At 39.7% G+C, this 12,419-nt stretch overlaps 1 protein-coding gene across 5 annotated transcripts in view; it reads right to left on the bottom strand.

Moving 5' to 3' along the window:
- Positions 1-12,419, bottom strand: part of DCC (DCC netrin 1 receptor) — a 1,226,567-nt gene that overhangs the window by 813,711 nt on the left and 400,437 nt on the right. The gene's annotated exons all lie outside the window — the stretch shown is intronic.

Raw genomic sequence — 12,419 nt, 5'->3', positions numbered from 1 at the left:
TCTAAGCTTGCTGAATCAATGCAGACTGATTTTGCTGAAAATACCTTTCCCATGTCTACATGATCTCTTCCTCTACCAGAAAAGAATCACAAGCTAGCAAACCTGGCTTGAGAAACACTAAAGATGATACAGCAGAAAGAAGTTCTAATGTCCTTGAATGCCAAGATATTTCACTAGAGTAATACCCACAATTTCCATACAAGTAGCATTAATAAAGAAGAAATAAATTTGAAATTCAAGACCAGGCAACTATATTAGAAAGCATTTATTGCTTTTTTGTTCTTCCTGGGGCCTATATTTTAAACACAACCTCACATTGAGCACCTTATTTATGTCACAGAACACATAATACATTTAACACAGCTGTTTATGACAGCATGTTAATGAGCATATGTGCCCATTATCACACATAAATAATCCACTTAGTCTGAAACAAGGAGGTTATGACAGTTTTCAGTGCTGTGAGTACATAGATCAACTTTTCTTTAACACAATTACCCTTGCAGTTCACTGGCAATTTGAGCTTTTTGTACTCTTTATAACAATTATATTTTGAATGTATGGCTTTGGGATATAGGCACCTCACTGCTTTAAGTAGCTTGCATTAGTGATTAGTTTTATAGAAGAGATGGATCCCGGTGAATCAAGTTTAACAGAGAAATAGTAGATGTGATTCTATTGGTCTCCTTTTCTAAGTTTCAGTTCATGATAGTGACAGTGGCAGGAGGCAGACAAATTCCCAGGCAGACAGGGGTAGGTCGCCAGTGAAACCCAACCTTCAAGCTGAAAACAGCCTAAAGCCTGAAACCTGGGCTGCTGGTTCTGAATGGAGTCTGGGACCAGAGTGAGAACTTCTGTTCCTGTTTGCCTGTTCTTTCCTGATTGGTTCTTTCTGAATAATTCTTTTTTTTTTTTTTCTTTTTCTTTTTTTGGGGCAATGGAGTCTGGCTCTGTCTCCCAGGCTGGAGTGCAGTGATGCGATCTTGGATCACTGCAACCTCTGCCTCAGGTGACTCTCCCGCCTCAGCATCCTGAGTAACTGGGATTACAGGCACACGCCACCAAACCTGGCTAATTTTTGTATTTTTAGTAGAGACGGCCATGTTGGCCATAGTTGGCCAGGCTGGTCTCGGACTCCTGACCTCAGTTATTCTGCCTGCCTCAGCCTTCCGAAGTGCTTGGATTACAGGCATGAGCCAATGGGCCCAGCCTGAATAATGCTTTTTAATCAATCGAATGTTGCCTTTTCCAAGGCTACCTACAGCCTGCACCTCCCCCATTCTGAGCCTATAAAAACTCCAGACTCAGCCACACCTGGGATCGACCCACTGCAGATCACCTCTCTGCTAAGAGATATTCTGTCACTCAATGAAACTTTTCTCTGCCTTGCTCACTCTCCAGTTGTCCACATAAACTCATTCTTCTGGGATGCAGGACAAGAACCTGGGACCCACTGAACAGCAAGTGCAAAAGGAGCTGTAACACTGTAGCCCTCCAGGCCTCCACTGCTGCCTGGAGGGCCATCCAAGACGACAAGAAGCGGCAGTGGGGCCGGGCCAGCCCAAGAGCCGTGGGCCAGAGTGGGGCAGCAGGACTGAATGAGCTCTAACACTAAGGAGCCGAAACACACTCCTGCCCAACCCCTGCCCCGTTCCCTGTGCTGCATATGGCAGGAAGGAGAGAAGAGCTGCAACCCTTCTGGAGGCGAAGACCTTGGGACTTCCTGAGTCAGAGCTCTGACACACCCTTGTTTGCTGGGTTGCGGGAACAAACAAACGGTGACTTGCTGTAACACCCTTTTGGGGCTCTGCGGTTGCTGGCGTCTCTAAGTTTTGTGGGTGTCACCGTGTTCCCCCGGTCCAGACACGAGCATCCTAGGCAGAATTTGCTTGCAGTATGCCTGGTCCAGCTGCCGGCAACTAAAGCTGCCTGCCCCACCGCAGCCGCTGGCGCACCTGACCCTGTGCCGTGGCTGGACTCTGCACTCACTCACTCAGACACCCCTCACCGCTCCATGCCTGGCAAGCCTATAGTGGGAGTGGGATCAGGGGTGGTAGCACCAGCCGAGCACAGCCTGTCAGGCTGAGTGGGCGGAACCAACTCAGCGGCCAGCTCAGAGCCCAGTGAGGCCCAGGCAGGAGTACTGCGTGTTGCGGAAGATTTCCTGCAGGTGAAGGGGCACAGAAAACTACCCTGTGTCATTAGGCAAGGCTACCTTCAACTTCCTTGTATTTCGCACAGGCCTAAGAAATGTCCCACGAATACATTACATTGACATCAATTTAGGTCCCCCTGAACCCTTTCTCTTAGTGTACTGGTTCCATTTGGAAAGATTTTGCCCAACAGTATATAATTTCTTAATATAAAACAATTTTTTTTTTTTTTTTTTTTTGAGGCGGAGTCTCGCTCTGTCGCCCAGGCTGGAGTGCAGTGGCGCGATCTCGGCTCACTGCAAGCTCCGCCTCCCGGGTTTACGCCATTCTCCTGCCTCAGCCTCCCGAGTAGCTGGCACTACAGGCGCCCCCCACCACCCAGCTAGTTTTATGTATTTTTTAGTAGAGATGGGGTTTCACCGTGTTAGCCAGGATGGTCTCGATCTCCTGACCTCTTGGTCCGCCCATCTCGGCCTCCCAAAGTGCTGGGATTACAGGCGTGAGCCACCGAGCCCGGCCAAGAAATCCTTTTAACTCTGCTGTAAAATCACTTAAGGCAACTATAATATATTTTGGAGAAATAAACTGGAAAGTTCCAAAATCCCATCCATTAAGAAACTTACACAACAGAGTCTGACAGCAGAGTTCACCATAAAAATGACTGTTTCCATCTCTCTCTTTCACTCCAAATGTTGATTTGGGAATATTTCTAAATACTTGGTTAAAATATAGGGACAAAGCCATATATGTATTTAACGCTTGGCTAGCTTTTCTTATCTATATTGGTCTGAAGAAAAGTAATTAAGTGTCAGATTATCATTGGACCTTCTCCCCCTTCTCCTCCTCCTCTTACACTTCCTCCTTCTCCACCTCTTCTTTCTTCTCAACCTTTTTAATTTTTTTGTGTAAAATGATAGTTTGTAAGCAGATACCAAGATAGCAAAACCTTCCATGCTTCCTGATGAGGATATAAAAGAAGGACTACTCTTGAGGAATGTCCCAAGAGAGAACTTTTATTATCTATTTGTTTTAGTTTTCTCAGACATAAATAAGCATCAGAAATAACACTGCCAAAGACATTTCAAGTTTATATTAATTATCTATACATAGAGAATATTCTTAATATATTTTAGAAACTCACTAAAATGATCAAATAGTACAAATGTTTCTCTAAGCTTAGTCGCTTTGTGCTTGCTCTCTTTGTCACGTTCTTCTTAGGTCCAAAGACCATTCAGTCGCAGAGGCAAACTAGCTTAAAATGGGATTTTTAAGGCATGACATTTTATCTACAATATCAAACATTGTTAAGTATAAAAAATAATTCTCTATGGAGTCAGAAATCTCCTTCCAGGTTCAAAATGTAAAAGCTTCTGGTTAAGGCAATGGAAGCTCAAAATGAAATTTAGAAAGGTAGCATGGAAGTGGGGGGAAAAAAGCTCCTACAAGATTTTGAGATTAGAAAATGTCATACAAATCCCCATAGAACTTGCTATGCCTAATTTTATCACTTAAAATTACACGAACTTTCATTTGGGGATGCTTAGAGTTTCTGATGATCCCTGAATGTTCATATCAACCCATAAAACCACGCCACCATCATCTCTTCTTAGAAACAGATGCTACCACATTTGCTTCTTTTTGCTTAAGACAAATAAAAAGACCTCCATTGAAGGAAATAAAAATAATTATATGGATGATGCAATATAATCTACTTTCAATTTATCAAATATCAATGAGATGTGCAACTGTAACTCTGGTCTTTAGCCCTGGAAAAAAATTATAATACTTGTGAGGCTATGCAATGGAGCAGGAAATTTAAAAAACAAAAACAAACAAACATGAATTAACAGAATCCCTAAGCATATGTTAACTTCACTGGGTTTAGTACATCAAAATATAAATTCTGAAACAGTGGTTCTCAAAGTACGGTCCCTAGACTTGCAACAGCAACACCTCCTGGGAACCTGCTGAAAATGCACAATGTTAAGTAAAACAATGGTTACTAGAGGCTGGGAAGGGTGGGGAGGGGATAGAGAGAGGTTGCTTAAGGAATACAAAATTGCAGTTAGACAGGAGGAGTATCTAATGCTCTATAGCACTGTCTGTTGACTAAAGTTAACAATAATTTAGTGAATATTTTCAAATAGCTGGAAGAGATGATTTTGAATATTCCCAACCCAAACAAATGATAACTGTTTGAGGTGATAGATATGCTAATTAGCCTGATTTGATCACCAAACATTGTATACATGTAAGAAAATATCAGCCTGTATCCTATAAATGTGTACAACTATTGTGTGCCAATTAAAAATAAAAAAAAATAAAAAATGCACAGTTCTAGGCCCTGCCCCATACCTACCCAACCAGAAACTGTGTCAGCAGAGCCCAGCAATCTGTACTTGAAGAAGTCTTCCAGGAATTCTTGCATTAACTAAAGCTCAAGAACTTTGCTCCAAAACATCTGGTAGCCTGGATTGGAGCAAGGGGATTCTTGCCTCCCTTGTACTGTCTTGTCATGATGTTTCATATTTGAGGAATTTGTGTAATTTGGGTTGATTATTTTTCTAAGTAAGTAGGTGAACTTAGAAGGATAATCTAGAAAGGCAAATAAATGAACACTTGTTTCAACACGTTTTATTAATATTTATTATATATTTATCTTTGAAAGGCTGAAGTGGAGAAAGGATCAAGAAAGAGGGCTATTGTTTACAATACCTAATATTTCCTCTATTACAACCAGCACACTGTTTGGGCCCCAAATGACCTTACCCCATTCAGCAAAATTAAACTTCCATGGTCATTTGGACATTTAGAATACTCCTTGGAATATTCTCGATTCTTCACATAAAGGGCTACAAAAGGATTTCTTCTAAACAGCAACAATAGCTGCAATCCTCTTCCAAAAGAAGTTTGGGTTCATCCAGTAGTCTTTATCACATTGCCTTTCTTTTGTTCCATTTTAGTTCCGCAGTATAATTGTAGACACTTCCCTGGCTCCTGGCTGATCTGCTCCTTAGTCTAGTTTAGTGTCTAGATGGGAAAACTACAATAGCCATTTAGCTGTGCTGTAACCTGAGGGTGAACTTTGTGTATTTCCCATTAATGGAAGACTTTAACTTCCACTAGACCAGAGAGAGAAAGTGTACACTCACCAAAGGATCAGCACCTATGACTACTGAGGTTTCTGTGAAGTACTGGTGCCATTTTATGCACTTCGATAAGACATTTAAAAAAATTGTCAGAACACGTGGTCATATTTTTAAATGATTACGTTCATTCCTCAGTTGCCAGAGACTAACATTTTAAAGCCATTTAAGACAAATTTTTATTACTAAAAAATGCAAATCAGAAATGAATTAAGTTATATGGAATTAATTCCTGAACTTAAATAATGTAAAAAAAAGGCTGATCAGGAAAGAAAACATATGCATTTTACTGTGAGAATGTATTAAGGATCATTAAAATATAGGGAAGCTATGGATGAAAATTTAGGTGAAAATTTAAAAGGAACAGTCGAAGTTCCTCCCTCATTAGAGTTGCCAGATTTAGAAACAAAAATTAAGGACACAAGTTATATTGGAATTTCATATGAAAAACAAATTTAGTATAAATTTTAGTGTAAACATGTCCTAAATACTTATACTAAATAAATATTGCATAAGACCTACTTATACTAAAACATTATTTGTTATTTACTCAAAATCAAATATAACAGAGCATCCTGTATTTTATCTGGGAAACCTATACTCCACGAAATTCCTTCTTAAGACCATAGCTAAAGTAAGCAACTAGCAAATAAATTCCTACTATGCTCCTCAGTTGTCACATATCTAGAGAAGAGTAAATTCTTGGAAAGCTAGCATGACTGAATCAGGAAAAGTGACTTTAGCGTCAGGACATTTGTTCACCAAGTGCAACACCACCAAATATTCTTAGTAAAAGGGTGCTGAACCGATTTGCTCTTGTCACCATGATTCTTTTTCTCTTCCCTTTACAAGAAACTAAATTTGGAAATATAAAGGTAAGATGTGGAGTTCACAAAGCAACTGTCCCAGCTGAAATCTCTTAGTGAGCCCACACAGAGGCTCCACTTCTGACATGCTGAGCACATGGCATCTTCCACAAAGCTGAAGAAGCTTTGCAGAGATCTGAGGTTTTTAAGGGGCAAGAAGTGTGTGCCCCAGGCAACTGCCTGAGTGTCCTCTGGCTAAATCCAATGGTAAAAAACAATAATAAGGGCTAAATTGGAGTTGGGGAGTAACTTCCTCATTCCTTTGTTGCCCCAAGAGCTAACTCTCTAAGCAGCAGTTTGATTTTGTTGTGTGATACCAGGCAAATTGTAATGAAATTTCTTTTCCAGCCCAACAAATAACACTTACGGACATGTAGGTTATCATTCCCCAGGTCTCATACAAAATTAACACTAAAAAGAGAAACTTTGATGTGTTGCTTAATCTGCCCTGGGTTTGAGCCTTCTTCCCTCTCAGTTTGACAAAATATAAGCTAGCTTTCTCTGCTGTGTTTTTCATCAGTCTTTCTCTAAGTAGAGAGAGGGATGGCATTTTATAAATGCAGAACTGTCAACTAAAACACTAAGGAATGTTCTCATGATATTTAGAAAAAGTGTGATTTAAGGAATACCCAGTGCATGGGATCATCTCCATTTTGATGGCAGCCACTGGACAAGCTTTAGAGATGCCATTTATTGTGAAGTGAGTGAGCAACTTTTAGAAACCTCTTATCAAGTTACCCATATTTACTGTACACAATACAAAAATATGGACATAAAATCATATATCATAATAATTGTCCATAACCTTGCTTATCCAATAATGATCACTTTAACAGAACTTGTTAAAGTTTCTGTGCATTTCCTTCCAGGAAATTATTTATTTCTTAATTTATAATGATTTGCTTTATTATCCACATGGTTGTGATCATATTTTATATTCAAATTTGATACTTGTTATTGTAAGGATCCTTCTATACCCATTCTTAATTGGATTGTTTTCGGTTAGGTTTTCTCAAAGGGGAACTCAATTGTACTACGTGTCATAGTTTTCACTCCTACTTGGAAAATTGCTTGCTTTTTAGTGGCACATTTATTGTAGCACTTTGTCAGTAAGCCTATTAAGTTTGAAATTTTGCTTTAAAGGCCAAAGGAAAAATATTGCATTGACAAAATGCAACTGAAATCATAAACTTTGTAATATTATTTTGTTTGTACTGTAATGCTTAGCAGTGGTGTAAAAGATCTTAAAAACATCTTCATGCCATTCCTTCATCCATCTAATATTTATTGAGCACCTACTGCATCAGGCATTATTCAAGGCTGGGAACAAACGATCTTGAATAATCCATAATAAGCAGCCTAATACTTCCTATCCTTCTATGTTTTATATTCTAGTAGGAAGGAACAGACAATAAAGAACTAACTGAGCAAATATGTACAATGTCAGAAGAGACTAAGTGCTCTAAAAGAAAATCAAGAGGGAAAGGGAGGAGTTGTGGTATTTGGAGAAGGTTTCATTGAGGAGGGTAAGAGTTGGGCAAAGACCTAAATATTGTGAAGAAGGATATGGTCATAGTCTGCTTAAGTTGCCATAACAAAATACCATAGACTGAGTGACGAGTGGCTTAAAAAGATTTATTTCCCACAGATTTAGAAGCTGGGAGGTCCAGGATCGAGGTGTTAGCAAGGCAGGTCTCATTCTCAGGCCTCTTTTCTTGGCTAGTAGGTGGCCACTACCTCACTGTGTGCTCACATGACCTCTTCTTTGTTCATGGGGAGACAGAGAACTTGGATGTCTCTTCTTCTTATAGGAAATGTAATCCTATCATGGTGGCCTTACCTTTATGACCTTGTATAACCCTAATTATTTCCCCAAAGTCCCACCTCTTAATACTATAACACTGGGGGTTAGGATTTTCACACATGAATTCTGGGGGATGCAAACCCTTAGTTCATCACAGACATGGAGCAGATACATAGGGGAAGAACTCCGCAGGCAGAGGATGCTAAGGCACCCAGGCAGGTGTGACGAGCCCATCCCAGGAATAGCTGGTTTGGAGTGAATGAGAGAGTTCCAGCAAGCAAGGTCTGAGAGGTCACAGTGAGATTGAATGGGACCTCATAGGCAAGTGAAAGAATTTTGCTTTAACTCTGTCAAATTTACAGAAGAGTTTCAATAAGGAGAGCAAAAAGGTCCAATTTACGTTCTAAAGTAGTAGTTGTCAATGGAGGAGCAATTTTGTCCCCTAGGAAATTTCTGGTGATGTCTGGAGGTATTTCTGGTTGTCACAACTGAGAGGGGTGTTACTGGCATCCCCTGTGTAGAGGGATGTAGCACACCTTACAATTTACAGGTCAGGCCCTCACTAGAACAAATCACCCATCCCAAAACATCAGTAGTGGTGAGATTGAGAAACCCTGTTTTAAAGGATCATTCTGGTTGCCGTCTTGAGAATAGAGGTCATTGGAAGAAGCAGAGAAACTAGATTGGAGGCTACTTCCATTGTTCAGGTGAGAAATGATGAGATTTGGCCTAAGGTATTGCAGTAGAGGTGGTGAGAAATGGTCATATTCAGGACCCATTTTTAAAGATAGTGTCAGTAGGGTTTTGAGGGATGAGATGTGGGTTGCTCAAAAAAGAAAAGAGCCCCAGAAGACTCCAAGGAGATTAACCAAGCAATTTATGTAATTTATATGAAAAAAGAAGGCACTTTCAATTACAAAAGAAAGCTCCCAGCACAGGGGTCAGGAGACCTGAGTTCTTTGTCTGATCTGCCCTTCATTAGCCTTCTAAGTATGGGCTACACCACTGGGAATCAATTCACTCATTAATAAAACAAGGAGGCTGGACTAGATCACTTCGAGGCATCTTCAGCTCTAATATTATAAAAGTCTATGAGTTCACACCTATTAACTTTGCTACTTATAGAAAAAAATTACCCTCAAATTTAGGAGGGAATTTGTCATACTAAGAGATTTGCTATAATCACCCTCTGATCAGTTTATCACAGGCTGAAACAAGACCACAAAGAGTGCAGTTACTGAAGGTGCCAAGAGACCAACAACCTACCTCATTATCCATAAAATAGAGAGTCTAATCTTTTCTCTTGAAGATAAAAGACTGCAGAGGTCACTCTGCTGACAAAGCACAGGCTGCTTTATTATGATTCATGAGAAATGAAGTATTCATCTTGTGGAAACTCCTATTACAAATATGAAGGATTAATTCCACAAAGGTCTGACAGGTCCAGGGAAAACCTTACAAATTCAGCAAACCTCATGGTTGACATTGTGGCATAACGTCTGATGTGGGGACTCATCAGTGATAAAACATTTGTATTATAACAAGTCCAATTTTCTCAAGATAGAGGTCACATAGTAGTTTTCATTAAAATGCTGTCATTCATTTTGTCATGATATTTACTGTATCTTGTCTCAACAGAAAGGTGATATTTTTCTGCTTAGTCCATGAGTGGTATCGAGAAGGAAAACCCACAGTGATAACAGAAACATCAGCTTTGGAACTAAGCACCAATGAGTTTTAAACTGCTCATGAGGTCAGCATTTATTAAAGGACTTCCCAAATAACTTGTTTTATAGATGGTGATTTAAGTTCCATGGGAGATGACTTGGGGAGCAAGAATGAAGCCTCTCTTGAAGGTCAGAACTGTAAGGGAATTTCCGTCATCTATATGCAACTTATTCACAGTCTAATGTGAACCTCAAGGATGAAGGATCTATTCATGGGTCTTCACCTGAAGGAAACTAAAACATGAAGAAATATGCATGACTCTACTTAAAAGGGCTTACTGCATGCAGGAATTGGTTGTTGCAAATTCTAAAAATATTCTAATTACAGCCTTTCCTAGAATACATATTCAGGACCCATTTTAAAGATAGCATCAATAAGGTTTTTGAGGGACTCTATGGGGGTTGTTCAAAAAAGAAAGAGCCCCAGATGATTCCAAGTAGATTAATAGAGCAGTTTGTATAATGTATATGAAAAAAGAAGGTACTCTCAAATGCAAAAGAAAGCTCTTGGTTAGTACCTTGGACTCACCAAACTAGCAGGCAGGGGCCAGTGCCTATGGCATTCACATGGCCTCTGACGTGGTGTGATTTCCAGTAGTATCTTAGAGGTAGTTATACATTTTAAGCCAAATAGTAAACATAAATTCTCATCAGGTTTTTCTTTTACAAAATGAAAACGGTAGACACAAGCCTGTGCAGAGATAGAAAGTCTTCACTGAATAGCAGTGACACACTCAGCTCTCAGAAGTGATAGCCCTTTATTGTACCTCTCTTGTGGCTCTGATCTTCCTGCTGCAGATCATATTTTTGAGAATTTCTACCTTATTATGTTGCAAACTCCGAGGGAGCAAACATGAATCATATTTGTTTATTTCATACAACCCCTGGGAACCCTTGCCTATTTCAGAGGCATTTAACAAATACCTGTTGAATAACCAAACATAGATAGACAAAAACAAAGAATTTGGAAAAATTTCTTCAATGAGTGAAAGAAAATCATAATATACTTTTAAAAAATGGACTTCATTCTGCTAGGTTGACTGTGAATGACTGAGACTACTCAGTACAGTCATGAGCTGCATAATAACGTTTTGATTAATGACGGACTGCATGTACGACAGTGGTCTTATAAGATTGTACTGGAGCTGAAAAATTCTTATTGCCTAGTGACATCACAGCCACTAATGTGGTAGTGCAACACATCACTCACGTGTCTGTGGTGATGCTACTATAAACAAACCTACTGTGCTACCAGTAGTATAAAAGTCTAGCACATACAATAAGGGAGGCTGAGGCGAGAGGATCACTTGAGGTCAGGAGTTTAAGACCAGCCTGAGCAACACAGCAAGACTCCATCTTTACAAAAACATTAAAAAGAAAAAAAAAAAAAAAAAAAAAAGCCAGGTGTGGCAGTGTGCACCTGCAGTCACAGCAGGTTAAGGCAGGAAGACTGCTTGAGCCCAAGAGGTTGAGGCTGCAGTGAGCCACGTTTGTGCCACTGCCCTCCAGCCTGGGTGACAGAGTGAGACTTAGTCTCAAAAAAAAAAAAAAAAAAAAAACTAAAGAAAGAAAGACAGACAGACAGAAAATTAAAGGTTTATAAAGTAAAAAAGTTACAGTAAGCTAAGAAGAATTTGTTATGGAAGAAAATAATTTTTAAAATAAATTTAGTGTAGCCTAAGCATACAGTGTTTATAAAGTCTACAGTAAGTACCGTAACTTCCTAGACCTTTGCATTTGATTGCCACTCACTTATTGACTCACTCCTCATCCTGCAAGCTCCACTCATGGTAAGTGCCTTATACAAGTGCATCATTTTTAATCTCTTGTAAAAATATTTGCTGTGGCTTTTCTATGTTTTGATACACAAATACCATCATGTTACCTACAGTAACTGCCTATAGTATTTAGTACAATAACATGCTGTACAGTTTTGTAGTCTATGAGCAATAGACTACACCATGCAGGTGTGTAGTCAGCTCATCTAAAGTTTGCATGAGGACACTCTCTGATGTTTACACAATGACAAAATCACCTAACTATACATTTCTCAGAACGATTCCCATCATTAAGCAAGATGTGCCTGTGTTACTGCCAATAAAAACCATGCTTTTCAGTGTCTATACTGATAACATTTTCGGTCATGTTCTGAGACAGTGGTAAGGCAAACTTTCTATCAAGGGCCAGATAGTACATTTTTGGGGGCTTTGTGGACCAAGAGGCAAAATTGAGGACAGTATATGGATACTTATGTTGCCATTTAAAAGATAACACTCTAAAAATGATAAACCATTTTTACAAAAATAGGCAGAGGGCCATAGTCGGCCCTCCTTTGGGCTGTAGTCTGATGACCCTGTTCTGAGGTGATACTGCTGATTCGTAGTGAGGGACATCAAAGCTCAGAGCTGCCATCTTATGTTAAGCTTTCCTCAACACTCCATTCCTTTTGGTAATAGATTTAGCATTTACAAGCTTTAAAAGATCGGTCTATTGGCTGTGCATCCAGGTGAAGTTCTTCATCATATTCATTCATTCACACTTATTATCAAACACCTACTAAATGTCTATCAGCTCTCTGGCTTCCTCATTCTCTCCAACAGTCCTCTAGTCCAGAGCCACAGATCCTTTATTTCATTCCTCCCTCCTTGTCCCTGTCTTCACCACCTTTAGATATGCCCACTGTGTCCAAGGCTACTACTCCCTGCTGTACCGATTCCAGGGGC

Source organism: Papio anubis, chromosome 19 (assembly GCF_008728515.1).
Source record: "Papio anubis isolate 15944 chromosome 19, Panubis1.0, whole genome shotgun sequence".
In the NCBI taxonomy this organism is placed as follows: domain Eukaryota; kingdom Metazoa; phylum Chordata; class Mammalia; order Primates; family Cercopithecidae; genus Papio; species Papio anubis.
This window is presented reverse-complemented; position numbering and strand designations above follow the sequence as displayed.